This window comes from Ranitomeya variabilis, chromosome 2 (assembly GCF_051348905.1).
Source record: "Ranitomeya variabilis isolate aRanVar5 chromosome 2, aRanVar5.hap1, whole genome shotgun sequence".
NCBI lineage: Eukaryota > Metazoa > Chordata > Amphibia > Anura > Dendrobatidae > Ranitomeya > Ranitomeya variabilis.
Window position 1 is genome coordinate 279,530,441 of NC_135233.1, and position 11,681 is coordinate 279,542,121.

Genomic DNA, 11,681 nt, shown 5'->3' on the forward strand with positions numbered 1-11,681 from the left:
CATCCTTCTCTCTTGTTGTAGTTTTTGCTGAGGAGGACAAGGAAGCGACTTGTCCCTGACCGTGAACATCCACAAGCGACACGCTGCTTTTACATTTACCAGTTTCGGAAGAGGAGGCAAAAGAGCTAGAGGCTGAGTCTGCAATGTAAGCCAAAACTTGCTGTTGCTGCTCCGCCTTTAAAAGCGGTTTTCCTACTCCCAGAAAAGAGAGCGTTCGAGGCCTTGTGTAGCCTGACGACGAAACTGGCTCCACAGCTCCAGACTTAGGTGGAATATTTTTATCCCCACGACCACCTGATGCTCCACTACCACTACCATCATTACCAGCTGACAATGAACGCCCACGACGACCTCTTGCACCAGACTTCCTCATTGTTTTAAAATCTTAACCAAAGTAACTTTATTTGTTGCTGTCAAACAACTTACACGGTGAGCTATAACTTCAGTATGATTTCAATATCCCTTAACAGGTTGGTGAGACCACAAGGAAAATCAGGCACAATGTTACACACTCTGTTTTCTGTGGCACAAAATCACAGAGATGACACACACGCAGGACTGTCACTCAAGCACTAATGTCAATATTAATCTCCCACCTAATTTATTTATTTTTTTTTCTCAGGGAGACTTTAGAAACCAAATAATATAAAAAAAAAAAAAAAAAAAAAGGCTTTCTATGGCCCACAATTAGAGAGAGAGAGGTGGCACACCCAGGAGTCAAGACTGGCACACAAGCTGAAAGGGCAATATTACTCTCCCACTGTTTTTTTATGTATTTTTTTTTTTTAAGGGAGACTTTAGAAACCAAATAATATTAAAAAAACCAAAAAAAAAAATAGCCTTTCTATGGCCCACTGAATGAGAGAGAGAGGTGGCACACCCAGGAGTCAAGACTGGCACACAAGCTGAAAGGGCAATATTACTCTCCCACTGTTTTTTTATGTATTTTTTGTTTTTTAAGGGAGACTTTAGAAACCCAATAATATTTAAAAAAAAAATAAAATAGGCTTTCTATGGCCCACTGAATGAGAGGGAGAGAGGTGGCACACCCAGGAGTCAAGACTGGCACACAAGCTGAAAGGGCAATATTACTCTCCCACTGTTTTTTTATGTTTTTTTTTTTTTTTTCAGGGAGACTTTAGAAACCAAATAATATTAAAAAAACAAAAAAAAAAAATAGCCTTTCTATGGCCCACTGAATGAGAGAGAGAGGTGGCACACCCAGGAGTCAAGACTGGCACACAACTGAAAGGGCAATATTACTCTCCCACTGTTTTTTTATGTATTTTTTGTTTTTTAAGGGAGACTTTAGAAACCCAATAATATTAAAAAAAAAAAAAAATAGGCTTTCTATGGCCCACTGAATGAGAGGGAGAGAGGTGGCACACCCAGGAGTCAAGACTGGCACACAAGCTGAAAGGGCAATATTACTCTCCCACTGTTTTTTTATGTATTTTTTGTTTTTTAAGGGAGACTTTAGAAACCCAATAATATTTAAAAAAATAAATAAATAGGCTTTCTATGGCCCACTGAATGAGAGGGAGAGAGGTGGCACACCCAGGAGTCAAGACTGGCACACAAGCTGAAAGGGCAATATTACTCTCCCACTGTTTTTTTATGTATTTTTTGTTTTTTAAGGGAGACTTTAGAAACCCAATAATATTTTAAAAAATAAATAAATAGGCTTTCTATGGCCCACTGAATGAGAGGGAGAGAGGTGGCACACCCAGGAGTCAAGACTGGCACACAAGCTGAAAGGGCAATATTACTCTCCCACTGTTTTTTTATGTATTTTTTGTTTTTTAAGGGAGACTTTAGAAACCCAATAATATTTAAAAAAAAAAATAAATAGGCTTTCTATGGCCCACTGAATGAGAGGGAGAGAGGTGGCACACCCAGGAGTCAAGACTGGCACACAAGCTGAAAGGGCAATATTACTCTCCCACTGTTTTTTTATGTTTTTTTTTTTTTTTTCAGGGAGACTTTAGAAACCAAATAATATTAAAAAAACAAAAAAAAAAAATAGCCTTTCTATGGCCCACTGAATGAGAGAGAGAGGTGGCACACCCAGGAGTCAAGACTGGCACACAAGCTGAAAGGGCAATATTACTCTCCCACTGTTTTTTTAGGTATTTTTTTTTTTTCAGGGAGACTTTAGAAACCAAATAATATTAAAAAAAAAAATAAAATAAATAGGCTTGCTATAGCCCACTGAATGAGAGATAGCACACACAGCAGTGACACACAAGCCCTGACTGAGGCCAATATTTTTCTCCCACTGATTGATGTAGTGTTTTTGTGTTGAGGTAGAATTTAGAACACAAATCACGGAAAAAATAAATAGGCTTTCTATGGCCCACTCAGTGAGAGATGGCACACACAGGGATGGCACTGTAGCAGAAATGCCAATCTTAATCTCCCACAAAAAAAAAACAGGGACTGTCCTACAATTACTATCTCCCTGCAGTAATCTAAGCCAGGTATGGCAGGCAGCAATAGGAGTGGACTGATGCACAAATTAAATAAAAAGTGTGGACAAACAAAAAAGATAGCTGTGCAGAAAGGAAGGAACAAGAGGATATGTGCTTTGAAAAAAGCAGTTGGTTTGCACAGTGGCGTACACACAGCAATACAGCTATCAGGGAGCCTTCTAGGGCAGCCCAATGAGCTACAGCGCTGAGGGGAAAAAAAAAAAAAAATAGCTTCCACAGTCCCTGCACACCGAAGGTGGTGTTGGACAGTGCAAATCGCTGCAGCACAAGCGGTTTGGTGGTTAGTGGACCCTGCCTAACGCTCTCCCTGCTTCTGACGAAGTGGCAGCAACCTGTCCCTAAGCTCAGATCAGCAGCAGTAAGATGGCGGTCGGCGGGAACGCCCCTTTATAGCCCCTGTGACGCCGCAGACAGCAAGCCAATCACTGCAATGCCCTTCTCTAAGATGGTGGGGACCAGGATCTATGTCATCACGCTGCCCACACTCTGCGTTCACCTTCATTGGCTGAGAAATGGCGCTTTTCGCGTCATTGAAACGCGACTTTGGCGCGAAAGTCGCGTACCGCATGGCCGACAAGCACAGGGGTCGGATCGGGTTTCATGAGACGCCGACTTAGCCAAAAGTCGGCGACTTTTGAAAATGATCGACCCGTTTCGCTCAACCCTAGTCGCCACGATAGGGACAGTGTGTAATCCCGATAGGTTTCCCCTAGAGGTATTGGCAGGAGAGGTGGAGGAGAATTCACCAATTCCTGAGCTGGAGGTGTCTCCTGGTAAGTTCGGGACTGCCCAGCTCCAGGATCCCACTCTGACCCGGGCAAGGGAAAGAGTAATCGAAGTGAATGGGGTGGCACAACAACCTGGTGCAGAAAAGGAGTTTCCCCGGATGATGATCAACCAGGAGTTACTGTACAGGGTTGATAAAATCCGGGATGAGGTGGTGGAACAACTGGTAGTGCCCCAACCCTATCGTCGGACGGTGCTCGACATGGCTCACACTCACATGTTGGGGGGGCACTTGGGGGCCAAAAAGACGTTAGAGCGCATATTACAGAGGTTTTTTTGGCCTGGTGTCTACGCTGAGGTTACAAAGTACTGTGACACATGTCCTGAGTGTCAACTAACCTCACCCACCATGAACTACCGGAGTCCATTAGTGCCTCTACCCATCATAGAAGTACCTTTTAAGCGGATAGCGATGGATCTGGTAGGACCAATAGTAAAATCCGCCCGGGGCCACCAGCACATATTAGTAGTTGTAGACTACGCCACCCGGTATCCAGAGGCAATACCGCTCCGGCACACTTCGGCTAAACTAATAGCCCGTGAACTGTTTGCCATGTTTTGTCGCCTTGGGCTTCCCAAGGAGATCCTTACAGATCAGGGAACCCCTTTTATGTCTAAAGTGACTAGGGAGCTATGTAAATTGCTCCAAATTAAACAGTTACGTACGTCAGTGTACCATCCACAAACCGATGGGTTGGTCGAGAGGTTTAATAAGACCCTCAAGGCCATGCTCAAAAAGGTGGTCGCCAAGGATGGGAAGGATTGGGATATGTTATTGCCATATTTAATGTTCGCAATACGCGAGGTACCGCAGGCGTCCACGGGGTTCTCCCCATTTGAGCTATTGTATGGCAGGCACCCGAGGGGACTGCTGGATGTAGCCAAAGAGACGTGGGAACAGGAGCCCACTCCACATAAGAGTGTTATCGAGTATGTGGCAAGTATGCAGGATCGGATTGCGGTCGTGCAACCCATAGTAAAGGAGCCTCTGTTGGATGCCCAGGCCGCTCAGAGCCGTACATATAATAAAAGGGCCACGGTCAGGACCTTTAAAGAAGGAGACTGGGTGTTGGTACTAGTACCCACCCCAGAGAGTAAACTCATGGCCAAGTGGCAAGGGCCTTATGAGATACGGGGGAAGGTGGGGGAAGTGAATTACAAAGTGTACCAACCCGGGAAAAGAAAACCTGAGCAGCTGTACCATGTAAACCTGCTAAAGGCCTGGAAGGACCGAGAATGTTTGGTCACAGAAGCAACTACGGTCATACAATCGGAGGTCCCTCTGGCACTCGCCAAGGACACGGCCGGGTGTGAGGTAAAATTCAATGATGACCTCACAAAACAGCAGCGGCGGGAGGCTCGAGCTTTGGTACAGCAGAATATGGATGTATTCTCAGAGCTGCCGGGGCGAACCTCAGTGGTTCAGCATGACATTGTCACTGAGCCCCGGGTAAAGGTGCGGATGAAACCCTACCGAGTGCCAGAAGCCCGAAGGCAAGCCATCGCGGCCGAGGTAAAGCAAATGCTTCAGTTGGGAGTCAATGAGGAGTCCCGAAGTGAGTGGGCTAGCCCCATTGTACTAATACCAAAACCTGATGGGTCATTACGCTTCTGTAATGACTTTAGGAAGTTAAATGAAGTGTCAAAATTTGACCTGTATCCCATGCCACGGGTGGACGAGCTAACTGAGAGACTGGGGAAGGCACAGTACTTCACCACGCTGGATCTCATGAAAGGTTACTGGCAGGTTCCCTTAACAGAGTCAGCGAAAGAAAAGACTGCTTTTATAACCCCAGAGGGTCTCTTTCAATACGTTGTCTTACCTTTTGGGTTACATGGGGCTCCGGCCACGTTCCAGAGGCTGATGGACATTGTGTTAGCGCCACATAGAGATTACGCGTTGGCCTATTTGGATGACATAGTCATCTTTAGTACCGACTGGGATACCCATCTGTCCCAGGTACAAGCAGTGCTGAAGTCTCTTAGAGCCGCAGGGTTAACAGCAAACCCAAAGAAATGCGCAATAGGTCTCACGGAAGCCCGGTACTTAGGATACGTGATCGGCCGAGGGGTGATCAAACCTCAAGTGAACAAAATTGAGGCCATTCAAAACTGGCCCAAGCCCTTAAGTACCAAACAAGTGAGGGCATTCCTTGGCATCATTGGGTATTACCGTTGATTTATACCCAATTTTGCTGGTAAATCGGCTTCCCTAACGGACCTGTTAAAAGGGAAGAAAACGGTGATGGTCAAGTGGAATCCTCAAGCAGAGGAAGCTTTCCAGTCTCTGAAGTCGGCGTTGTGTGGACAGCCGGTCCTCATCAGCCCCGACTTCAAGAAAACCTTTATTGTGCAAACCGATGCCTCAGAGGTAGGCTTAGGAGCGGTGCTGTCGCAAGAGGTGAATGGGGATGAGCATCCAGTCACCTATTTAAGCAGGAAACTGACCCCGGCAGAGAAAAATTATAGCGTAGTGGAGAAGGAGTGCTTGGCGATTAAATGGGCCTTGGAGTTCCTACGCTACTATTTGCTCGGGCGTCAGTTTCGGTTGGTAACAGACCATTCACCCCTTGTCTGGATGAGAAATGCAAAAGAGAGGAATGCCCGAGTCACCAGATGGTTCTTGTCCCTACAAAACTTCAGCTTCTCTGTGGAACATCGGGCTGGGAAATCACAGGGAAATGCGGATGCCCTGTCACGGGCACCATGCATGCTGACAAATGTTCAACCCCACAAGTCTGAACAGAGGGGGGGGGTATGTAAGGCAGTGACCGGTGTCATATGCGAGGGTCGCTATGTATCCCCCAGGATGTGCTTAGAAGCATATTAGGTCCGCTGGAGTGCCCTGTGCTCACAGGAGGTTTGCCTGTGAGACACAGGGAAGAATAAAAGTGAGTGTGAACTGGATCAAGTTATTTGACCCAGAAATTATTCAGGAAAACCCGGTATGGGCATTTATTTTTAAAACGGACTGCAGGAAGGTAGTGGGGCCAGTCCGTTTCCTCCAGCCCAGATCTTATAGTGGCCCATGGCCATAGAATCTGGAGGAAAGAAAAAAAACCCTGCAAGAGAGTTTGGGTGTGTCAGTGTTGGTCTGGGAGTCAGACCTAGCAGGAGCTTTATGAGGAGCTCTGTCCGTGTGGTGCAACACGGGCCAGGCAAAGCCTAAAAAGCCTGACATCCCAGCGTACACGGTGGTGTATTACGTTCACGGCAACGGATTGTGGACTGTCGTTATTTTTCCTGGCTGCATACTGAAGGACTTGTTTGCTTACTTTTTCCGGTTTGTGAGTATGCTGTGAAATAAACAAGACTTTATTTGAACTTTATATGGGTCACTGCCTATTCACTGCACAGCAAGGACATCGCTACATCACAGCGTGCTTATGTCCTGAAAAGACCGTCCATACTGGGACTCTATGCCAGCAAGTTTGTTTTCCTGGGCTGCCATGCGGTTGCTTAAGTCCTGCAAAGTTTGTCCAAACACTTGTGTTCAAAGCTTCCAAACTTCTTTTGCAGACCTTCCACATCTTTCTGCAGTGATCTAATTTTGGAAAATACCTGCTCTAATCTGCTTTGTGCCTAATCTGCTTCCTGCAGTCATTGTTTCAGCAGTCTCCTCTTTTCTGGCTAGAGTATCCTGTAATAATTATAGGGGATAACTCAGGAGACTCTTTGCGTGGAACAAGACAACTACAGGACACAGTTTTATAAGTGGTAAAGTCTATATTATCACACGGTGATTCAAACAGGTGCAGAGCGAAACTCAAGTCCACAACACTTGGTGTAAATATGAAATGCAGCTTAGCAGTCTATAGGGAACTTCAGAGGAAAATGCAATCACGCAGAAAGTCTATGAAGCACAATTATTCTTGAGGATACTTGACACGAATAAGTCCTTGTCTTAGTCCAAAAACAGATATGCTTATAAGGCAGTTCAAATAATATCTTAGCTCAACCAGGGAGGCCTGGTTAAGTCTCAGGTTTAAGCAGAGCAGCAACAGCTTACATGTCCAGCAAATGCAGATGGAAGTAAACACAAGCAGCAGATAAAGGAGGATTACTGGAAACTGGTGTATGCAGCAGGAACTCAGAGCAGAGTAGCAGGATCACCACACAGGTTCACAGGAGCAGGTATATAGCCAGGGAGTCACCAGAGTCAGGAGCTGGATGCAAGGCAGAATACTCTAGCACAGACTGAAGGCTGGGGTGGAGTTTTATAGCAGGAAGACAGAGTGCACATAAGACCAAAGACGCCATCTTGGAAAAGGGCAGTAATGCACAAAAGGTAATAAAAATTTTCAGAGTCCTGAGATGGACATATTGTTTTTCTGATGTCATTTTGTCAGTGTAACAGTGCACAGAGACTGCTCCTGCTGCAAGTTGTCATATAGTTAGATAGGATCCTGTCCTGTGTGAAATCAACCTTCCAGCACCTAACTCGTTTGTGCTAATAGTGTTGTGCAGGCAGGAGTCTATATTTCCTACTCAAAATCATTTGAGCTAATACTGTTCCAGTTATGACACGGGAGGTCACATTTGCTAATGAAAATCATTAGGGCTAATATTGGGGCGCAGGCACCAGCCTCATTTCCTAATCAAAATTGTTGGGCTAATACTGTGTTGCAGTCAGGACTCAGAAGGCCCCATTTCTTAATCAAAATCATTTGGGCTAATATTGGGGTGCAGTCAGTAGGCCTCATTTCCTAATCAAAATCGTTAGTGCTAATATTTGAGTGCAGGCAGGAGGACCTATTTACTAATCAAAATCGTTTGGGCTAATATTGTGGTGCAGCCAGGATGCCACATTTCCTAATCAAAATCGTTAGTGCTAATATTTGAGTGCAGGCAGGAGGACCCATTTCCTAATCAAAATCCTTTGGGCTAATATTGGTGTGCAGCCACGAGGCCCCATTTGCTAATTGTTAGGGCTAATATTAAGGTTCAGGTACCAGTCCCCAATTCTTAATCAAAATTATTTGGGCTAATACGGTGTTGCAGTCAGGACTCAAGGGGGTTACATTTGCTAACCAAAATCATTAAGGCTAATATTGGGATGCAGGCACCAGGCCTTATTTCCTTATAAAAATCATTTGGGCTAATAATGTGTTGCAGTCAGGACTCAGGAGGCCTGATTTCCTGATCAAAATTGTTTGGAATAATATTTGGGTGCAGGCAGGAGGCCCCATTTCCTTATCAACATTGTTTGAGCTAATGTTGGTGTGTAGCCAGGAGGCCACATTTGCTAATCAAAATTGTTAGGGCTAATATTGGGGTGCAGGAACCAGGTCCCATTTCCTAATCAAAATCGTTGGGGAAAATATTGGGGTGCAGGGACCAGGATTTATTTCCTAATCATAATCGTTAGGGCTAATATATGGGTGCAGGCAGCAGGCCCCAATTCCTAATCAAAATTGTTTGGGCTAATACAGGGGTGCAGCCAGGAGGCCACATTTCCTAATTAAATTTGTTTGGGCTAATATTGTTGTGCTGGCTCCAGGCCCTATTTCCTAATCAAAATCGATTGGGCTAATATTGTTGTGCAGGTACACTATCTCAGAAAATAAATAATAATGACAGGTGACTAACAGGTTTAGGCCTTGTTTCCCCCCACGTCACAACTTTATAGCTGACTGTGGTGAACCACAGATGGCGAGTCTGCAGAGCTGTTTACATATTTTATTCCATGGGCATCAGAGGTCTTCTCCAAAGATTCACCTAATACATCAAAGGATAGCATCTGCACCAATGGCCAAAATGATTTCCTGTTGGATCTGGGGCCGGACGAAGTAGGGTCTGAGCAGAATCCAGACCCTTGTCATCAGATGTTAACCCCTGTGTTATGACCTGGTGGTTAAGAGGCCACACTGAAATGACCTGGTGGCTAAAACACAACATGGGACGAGCTCTGAGGAGGTGGTATCTCTACTGACCGCAGTCCCTAATCCTAACAACAACACTAGTAATAGCCGTGGGATGTTCCTGACTCTCCCTAGACACCTCTTCAAAGCCTAAGAATTAACTACCCCTAAAGAAGGAAATAGAAAGCTATCTTGCCTCAGAGAAAACCCCAAAAGGAAAGATAGCCCCCCACAAATATTGACTGTGAGTGGAGAGGGAAATGACATACACAGAAATGAAATCAGTTTTCAGCAAAGGAGGCCAATACTAAACTTGATAGACAGAGAGAAAAGGATACTGTGCGGTCAGTATTAAAAACTACAAAAATCCACGCAGAATTTACAAAAATGAACTCCACACCGACTCACGGTGTGGAGGGGCAAATCTGCTACCCCAGAGCTTCCAGCTAGCCTGAATATGACATAGCGACAAGCTGGACAAAATGAGACATATTTGCAAAGCAATAGAGTACAAAGCAAATGGACAAACAAGAACTCAGAAACTTATCTTTTGCTGACAAGGACAGGCCATATGAGAAATCCAAGGAGAGAACAAAATCCAACCTAAGACAATGACAGCTGGCATGAACTAAAGCCCAGAGCAGGTTTAAATAACAAACCCAGGCAAGGCGATCAGTGAATGCAGCTGCTACAGCCAGCTAAAGGAGCAGCAGTTCCACTCGAAACCACCAGAGGGAGCCCAAGGGCAGAACTCACAAAAATACCATTAGCAGCCACAGGAGGGAGCTCCAAAACGGAATTCACAACACCCTGGGGGTGTAGGTGATTCTGATGAGACTCAGATACCTGAGAAACACGCGGACTGTACTGTGCTGTCGGGGCAGGAAGAAAAAGGAGGGTGACTCTCAGCGCGAGGAGTGGGAGAATAGAGGATGATGATGAGGCTGTAGAACCCCCTTGGTGTGAACCTAGAGGCACACAGCTGAGTAGCTCAGCAGAGGAGGAGGAAAACAAGGAGGTTATGTTGCCTCTTCCCGCACAGGCACAGAGTGATGCAACCACAACATTCCCTGCATCCTCAGCCACCACTCTGGCTGTGGTCAGCAGCAGTTGTGAGTCTGCAGTTCGCAGCGGCAGCAAGGAGTGCCTAGACTGGGCCTTTTTTAAGACCACAAAGGATGACTCAAGTTATCTGCCAACTTTGCAAAAAACGACTCAGTATAGGCCAAATTTGCAATAATTTGATTACTACATGCATAAACCAGCACATGCGCGATCAACATGTCTTGGCATGGGAATCTCACTGTGTTAAAATACAGGCTAGTGGGCATCGCCAACCACCAGCCATCATCAACCGCATCTGCTGCTTCTTTCTCCTCTGTTACCATGTCAAGTGTTCTCACACAGGTCTCCAGATGCAGAACCTCCACTTCTTTGCCCCATACAGGGTGAACGAGAGCCCATAAGCTGTTAAGGAAGTGGAGATGACTGCTGTTTTTTTGTTTCACCGAGCACACCACATCTTTTTCAATCTGCCATAACATCTCCGCTTGCACCTCACTCACTGTCCAGCAGTTTGTTGGGTTGACCCTACTCCACCTTCTCTCAGCACAGCAGCCAGCCTTTGGTCCAGCAGTTATGGTCAAGTAAAATGTTTTCTCCTACATACGTCAAAGCTAAGAGCTTGAACTCCAGAACTCCACCATCTCCAATCTGTTGGTCATAGAAATGCTGCCTTCCTGCCTGGTAGAGACAGACGGTTTCCGAAAGCTGATGGTCATCATGGTCCCTCAGTTCAAGTTGCCCAGTCACCATTACTTCTCTAAGTTGTGCCTTCGCTACACCAGCATGTCGCAGACATCACCTGTTCCTTGAAAAAAATCTATGGCTATCAAGGTGGATTTGCAGCGCCCCAGAGTCCTGGTCGTTGCAGTACTGTCGCTCCGCCACTAAGGGGGGTGATGGTACGTCTGATGGCACTTAAGGAGTTCACCTGACCAGGTATCACAGTCACACATTACACTTCACACTCTGGCCACCAGGGGGAGCAAAGGGTTCTATGATTAGGCCACTCCTCACAATCTGGTAAAACTGGGGGCTGGATAGGAAGTTAGGGAGAAGCTGACTGGGTTTTGCCCAGGCAACACCTAGTGAGAGAAGGGGTTGCTTGGGAAGATTCAGGGGGTCCCTGTCAGGGGTGGGATCCTGACAGAGGCCTAGCGAAAAGGACAGATCGTTTCGGAACCGCGCCTGCACTTCATTGCGGCGGTATCTTAAGAAAGAATAAGAAGTGAGGTTTATTGTGGAGAAGTGAGAAACGAGATCACAGCACAAAGGAGAATAGAACCAGTAGGAGTCGTGCCCCGAGATCGGCAACATCCTACTGAGGCGCGTAGCCGGTGGCCGGAACGCCGAGGAAGTATTGGGCTCCACGCATTACTTCAAACAGCGGCAGGGCAGTTGACTTTAGGTTGGCTGTCTCACCTAAATCACCTAAGCAGACAACGGAGGCAATTGTGGGAGAGGGGCGTCTCTAGGGTCC